Here is a 7128-nt window from a genome sequence, read left to right as displayed (position 1 = left end):
TTCAGTGTTTTCTGGAGACAAACTGCGTCTGTTGTCAGTCAAAATGAGTTTATAGGCTGAGAATGATCTTTCTACATCAACTGACGTGATTGGACAGTATTTATACACTGGCGCCGAAGGTTCGGAACATTCATCTGGCAGAGATACCCTAATTCCACANATCTTTGTAGAACTGGACATGAGCTGGTGCTTTCAGAAACAGTTTTCCCACTTGCAATTAAATCATTAACAGCTGGAAACTGTGCGCGTATTTTTCTGCAATACGGTGTAATCCGTGCTCTAATCAGGTTACATGTATAAGATTTGGATACAACACTTATAAGGCCTTTGCTGCTTTCAACATATAGGAAGCTGCATCTGTGAGTAAGACAAGCACCTTACAACAATTATTCTCAATTTCAGATGGCCATAGTAGTCGCAGAGAATAATTTACAAATCTTGCTATTGTGCTATGGTTGGTTTTCTCTAGTACTTTGCAAGTAAGAAGATGAAGTTTGCCGGGTTCGTCTGGATGTAGCTTAACAACTACGAAATTTGCTATGCATCGGCCACATTAATCGGTTGTCTCATCCTTAATTATCCTTAATTTCAAACATATATGCAGAAATATGCTCTTACGTTTAGAATATACAATAACGACCAAAAACCCTCAAAATATGCATTTGCATATGCGCATATGCATTTTCAAAAAATCCGGGCCCTAATTATAACACAACAGGATGCATGAAAGGAAAATTATAATTGCTTGAGGACTACAGCCCACGGAGTTTCTTTTTTTTACGATTTAGTTTAACGAAACATTTGTCTTTTTCTTGTATATGAAAACTGTAATTTTGAGTAGACAGGTACATTTTTGTGTTGTTATGGATATGAGACGGAGGACCTCAAAACATTTTAAATCTTTTTACTTGGACCTCTCATCAAAACGTTCTTATCGCGCCATGAATTCAGTACGCTTTTCATCTGAACTGGAAATCCTCATATGAAAATGTTTCTTTTTTATTTGTGGTTACTTTTCCAAATTAATATTTTCTTTTCCACCTCTTGCTCTACTTTCCTCCGTCCCTTTCTTAAATATTGAAGACATTACTTTTTTTAAATATATATTTTAATATTGCTGATAATCGCTGTCAGGTTAACGGACTTTTGACTCATTTGATTTATTACAGTTTCGTTGTATCAGAAGCGTTATTTTTGCTCCTTTTCTTTTCTCTAACGAAGTGTACACTTGTGGTGTGATGTCTCGCCTTATGTGTGTGCCCTCCGTCTTTCCCGCTTAACAACGTTCAGTGAGTTGATGCATTTTCATGAAACGTTGCTTACTTATCGTGCTACTGCCGGCTACCCAGCTCCTAACAGGATCATGCATTACCATTCAGACTTCTTTCATTGTAGCCTGCAGACTTCGGAGACGTGCGTGTCACTAATGCCATATATAACGTAATATACGGCCCTTGAATGTTTATGGTAAAATATGTCACTATTTTATGGAGAGTGACTATAGACGGAGTTTAGTTTAGTAATTGGATGTACTGAACATTTACAAAGCGTAACTAGAAGTAACTACAGCGCGTACTGCGCCTTCATTCTGCTGTATCTTCACCAGTCGTTGTCTGGTAACGGCTTTCAACGGCGGCCGTTCCCCTTCCTCTGGTTTCCCGAACTGTCCCCCTGCCTCAGGTACCAACTTCTAACAGCAACAGCTCACTATGACTGAACCGAAGCAATCCTCTAACTCACTCACTCACTCCACTCCACTGTTGTCCTGCGTATAGCATCTCGGCATTGACAGCGTAGAAAACACCGTCTCCAAAAGTTACTCCATTTTTGCATGTTACAGAGCCGTTACCTAGCAATATCTGTTTCTCTGGCTCCACAGTTCTTGCTCTGAGCAAATAGACCACAATATTTTTATCATTATTAAATTTATGCTAATGTAATTTACTTGTAGAACGTTAAATAAGAACATGGTCTCCGCGCGAAATCTGCATTTAGGTTTGGTTTGGTACAAAATACGAGTATTTAACGAGGAACTGCAGCTATTAATGCACACTTTGTCATAGTAACATAATATAAATATATGTAAACATCTGTATGAATCTCCTCTTTGACAGAGATACGAAAACACTCTAATGAGTCAAGAGTGTTTTGTTACATCTCTCGACATTCATGCAAAAAGCGTCTATCTTCCCACAGACACTGTTCGTTGGGTTACATACTGATAGCCCATGTAGCCTATATAACCGGGAGCTTTCAAAGTAGGACGGCCGTCACAGGTTCCCGCAAGAACTGCTTCTAATGTAACTTTTAGTTCTTGAATTGTCTGTGGCTAGGAACTAGACTCTGACTTGAATCCTTCGTAACTTACTGAACCCTGTGCTCGGACAGGGATGATTAAAGGTATTAATCCTCTGCATGTTTACATCATTTCCATGCTCATGGGAAGCTCGTGCGATACAGTAGTCACATCAATACGTTTTCTTTTTAATCGTTTTCATTTAAAATGTTGTCTCTTTCAATTCCACCTGGAGTGGCATAAATTTGACCCTGTTGTATCCACTTGTACATACTGCAGCGAATCGAAGTACTAAATACGTTGTACTAGGGACTGAGTACAGGCATTTCTATCAGGATCTAAATTTTTAATATCATACCTACCTTATTTTGGAAAGAAGTAGGCTTATACAATGATAATGCTGTCCGTATGCTTGTGTGTGCCAACTATCAATTTCTGAATTTCTGAATGGCTGAACTAAATTTTATGATATGTGTTTGTTTATATTGTGACGTATGGACCCATTGCTATGTAACAACTCGGTAAACACCTTCCCGCGGCAGCCAACACGTGCAGCAATAGGACATTATTGCTAGGCAACGGATCAGTAAACACACCTCCATAACAATAGAGGGTATGCTTTCTGCGCGGCCCGTGCAAAGTGCTTATAAAGAAGTGTTCAGCAGCATAAAGTGAAACGAAGAGTAGAGTTGCGAGACACCAGCCTGCCGGGATATGAACTTGGGAGCAAAGGAATTGAATTGAGTCGAGTCTTCGGAATTTGCAGTTGCAGAATGATGGCAAGAAAGGAATTAGGCTGTGAAATGAGGCTCCATATGTGATTTGAAGTGACAGTGAGGCTGTTATAAATCTGTTGCCAGGATACGGCTAATGAAGACCAAGAACCCTAGTGCGTGTGTAACGATGAACCGTAAAGTGTGTGAAAATAGCGGCAGCGCTATAATTGCTTGCGGTCCTAAGTTGTGCGTGTAACATGTCAATAAATCCAATCATTCTATCCAAAACCCGTCTTATAAATCACCACCACAAGTGGCAATATTGTTCTGCTCTGTTAGATTTCCTGCTGACCTCTTGCTTAGGCATACTAGGAACGCCACATGAACAAATGCAATGGGGCCCAGTTGGTGGACAGCAGTCTATTTGTAGAGAAAGTCACTCAGTTTAGTCTGTGATAGAATTCAAGATTGGCCATTTCCGATATATCGGCAGCCACCTATGTTGTTACACTGGCTGCCACGTGTACAGTCAACATCGTTTTGTTTCATGACGTTCAATATGCAGGCCGGGGCGTGTTTCTGTTAGCACTCAGTGTACGTGGAGAAGTAAATTGCGGTGCAAATACGAAAATTAGACTCTGTGGTGTAAAAATACTTAGTCTGAGTTGCATATTAACTACATTTAAATATATGGACCTTTGAACTGAATTCTCCAAACCACTGCCGTAGATACGTAGTTGAAACGTGGTCGTTTACATCTTCTGCTCAGCCAAGCATGATTATTTTCTGGAACGCATACTAGGTCATATCTCTCACTCAGAACGTTTTATTTATGAAATTACTTAGCTTATTTCTACTAAATTTGGTGCGATATGTCTACATCAAGGGATGTCTGTCGAATTGAAATGTGGACTTTATCGGTCTTAACCCTGCATTACATAAAGTTTGCAATGAAATTTATAAATTCTCTAAAACCAGTTTATAGTATGAAGAGGTTTGTAGATGACATGCTATGCAAATCTAATTGTCGTCTGCAACTTACTTTAGAAATGTGCTTCTTTTTATGAATATTTAACAGAATAAAATTGGAATAATATGGACTGTTCCTAAAATTATTGTGTTTTTGGACTTACCCATCGTCAAGTTTCTATTTAAAACACAACAATATTATATTTGAGCATCCTGTTACACTCGCACAATATATATAAGATAAACACCGTCTTAAGTGTAACAATTTTATTGTAGTTCTTTCTTATTTCCCCTCACTCCACACTACATGTTTCGGCCCTAAATGGCCATCATCAGGTGTGTATTCTTACGTAGCTGTTACACTGCCTGTTAAAATTTAAAATCACCAGTCTTTCTAATTGTATAAACTGTTTGTTAACCTACACGCGTTAATTTTGATTTCTATTTATTATTTTAACGAGTGTAGGTTAACAAACAGTTTATACAATTAGAAAGACTGGTGATTTTAAATTTTAACAGGCAGTGTAACAGCTACGTAAGAATACACACCTGATGATGGCCATTTAGGGCCGAAACATGTAGTGTGGAGTGAGGGGAAATAAGAAAGAACTACAATAAAATTGTTACACTTAAGACGGTGTTTATCTTATATATATTAAAACACAACGTTTCGGAGTCTGATTTCTGTCCCCGTCCTCAGGTAAAAGTCTACTCAGTTGAACCCAATGGAATATAAAATAGGTTACCTAAACCAAGCACAACATCCTAAGGGCGTTCCGTATATAATACCTCCTATTTTTTAAAGAAAACTACAACAGATACAGAAATCGTAATAACGCAATTAAATAGAGCAAGATTTCAGCTACTTACAGCTATTTTTGCACATAATCACCACCATTCGTTATGCACTTTTGCCAGCGATGAACAAGAGCCTGTATGCCGCGTCCGTAAAAGTCTGCACCAGCAGAGGCTAGCCACTTTCTTACAGCTGCAATGACAGCATCGTTGTCTGGAAAATGTTGCCCACGTAGTCCGTCTTTCATAGGCCCAAAGAGATGGAAGTCTGAAGGTGCTAAACCGGGGCTATAAGGTGGATGTGGTAGGACAGTCCAGCCAAACTGGTATAGGGTCTAGCGTTATCGTGTTGCAAGCGGAAGGTTGTCTGCTTCTCTGGCCTGACTCGGGAAATGCGGGCTTTCAGCTTAGTCAGCGTCGTCTTGTAGCGTTCAGAATTGACAGTCCCTGGTCGTTATCTGCTGATCTGTATGGAAGAGGCGCTGTTCATTGTGAGGAGTGGCAGCTGAGCAGGGACGCCCATGGCGTGGCTTGTCGTGCACTTCACTTTCGCCACTGTTGAAACGCACTACCTACCGAATCACTGTGCTGACATCCACTGTATTGTCTCCGTACACCTTTAGCAAGCGTCGATGGATGTCAGTGGGTGCAATTTGTTCGGCAGTGAGAAATTCAATAACAGATCTGCCTTTCATACGCACTTATATGTCAGACACCATTTTGGTAGACTGCTCTGCTGTCGCTATCTGTTGCACGACAACCAAATTAACAGTACATTGGCGGGAAGGTTCAACCTTTACTACAACACCACCAACATCCAGCTCAGACGTTACATATTAACACAAAAAATAGGAGGCATTAAATACGGAACGCACCACGTAGTTCATCTTCGAGAGTTAAGATAAACAGTAAAATCATAAAAAGAACTCCATACACATGAGACATGGCACCTATGTCCATGCACTGTTTCAGGGCTATTTTTGTTAAAATGAAAATACTATCAGAATTGAAGTCATAAATAGAGACAAATTCTCTGTATAGTGCCCCCACTGCAAGGAGGTGCCACTGAAAGTTACTGAGTGGAGGTGTGGAGTTTTATTCGTTAAATTAGCGTCTCTTTAAAGTAGTATTGCTTGGGCGTAAAACCCAGCAAGTTAGCTGAAGGCACCTTCTCTCAATATCCGTCATTTTGTTGGCCGGATCATCAGCATGAGCTGAATCATACAACGCTTCGCTTTAATGCATACCAATGGGCGACAAAATAATTATAAAAAAACCGTTAGTCCGTGATAATGCTTTACATATAAAACAAGCTCCATTGTCATATTCTGCTAAATCATATTGTTTATAATTATCGCTGGAAAGCCCGGATACAATTGCACAATTAAAACATAATGTCGGTCAGTATTTTACTTTTATATCTTTTAATTAAGAGTACATTGTCGATATGCGCTTAGTGATAAAACGCTAGGCACACTGTTAATTTTTATTAGCAGTAGTTTTTTCCCGTCCATTTAGGCTTCGTGTCTGACGTAAATGGTGTCAACGGACTACCAGTCCCCCCCCACCCACAAATTTGGCTGCCTCCGACATAATGGCTATGGAGTTGTCAGAGAGCGGCGTTTATATCGTGAGCGCCATTTCCTGCTTTTATTAAAAACTTTGATTAGACAAACGATACAGCGAATAGTAACTCCAATTTGGTTGCCAGTATTGTACCCTGTGCCGAAATACTGCGGATGAGCTGTCCAATAATAACATCTCTTTGCAGTGAATGCGAACTATTCGATTAGCTTGAACATTTGAGCTGTTTCACAAGGCCTGAACGTTATCCTGTAGTGCAGTGGTTCTCAAACTTTTTACCTCTGAGGCCCCCCCCCCCGAGAAGAGAAAATACTCTCAGGCCCGCAGCATGTTTTTTTTCATCAAAATAGAAGTCATGGTATGTTTGACGTTTCATTCAGTTTATTTTGTGTTTTTCTACATACTATTTAGCAGTTTTCTTACTCAAAATTAAAGTATCACAATATTAGGCCTACAATAAAAATTAGTTTTAACACTTGCAATTAACCAAAATATGCATTGAAATGAAACGATATTTAACTAACAAGTACTCGTATTTAATTCTTTTCTGCAAAGAAAATCAAACATTTAAATGTCAAAGTTCAGTGTGATGGGTAGGCCTGCTTTTGAGAACAAAGTTTATCAAAACGTGGTGTGATATCAGAAATGGACACTCTAACTTCTTCAGCAATATTTAGCCTTGAACGAGACTTTGACTTTATAGCTGCCACAGCAGAAAAGCCTGTCTCGCATAAGTAAGTTGTTGCGAAAGGAATCAGGATCTTCAAT

At 39.4% G+C, this 7128-nt stretch overlaps 1 protein-coding gene across 7 annotated transcripts in view; it reads left to right on the top strand.

The window, feature by feature from the left end:
• LOC111866279 overlaps positions 1-7128 on the top strand; it is a 658988-nt gene that overhangs the window by 566694 nt on the left and 85166 nt on the right. The window lies entirely within an intron of this gene.

Source organism: Cryptotermes secundus, unplaced genomic scaffold, assembly GCF_002891405.2.
Source record: "Cryptotermes secundus unplaced genomic scaffold, Csec_1.0 scaffold1025, whole genome shotgun sequence".
NCBI lineage: Eukaryota > Metazoa > Arthropoda > Insecta > Blattodea > Kalotermitidae > Cryptotermes > Cryptotermes secundus.
Note: the sequence above shows the minus strand (reverse complement) of the source record. Positions and strands in the feature narration are given on the sequence as shown.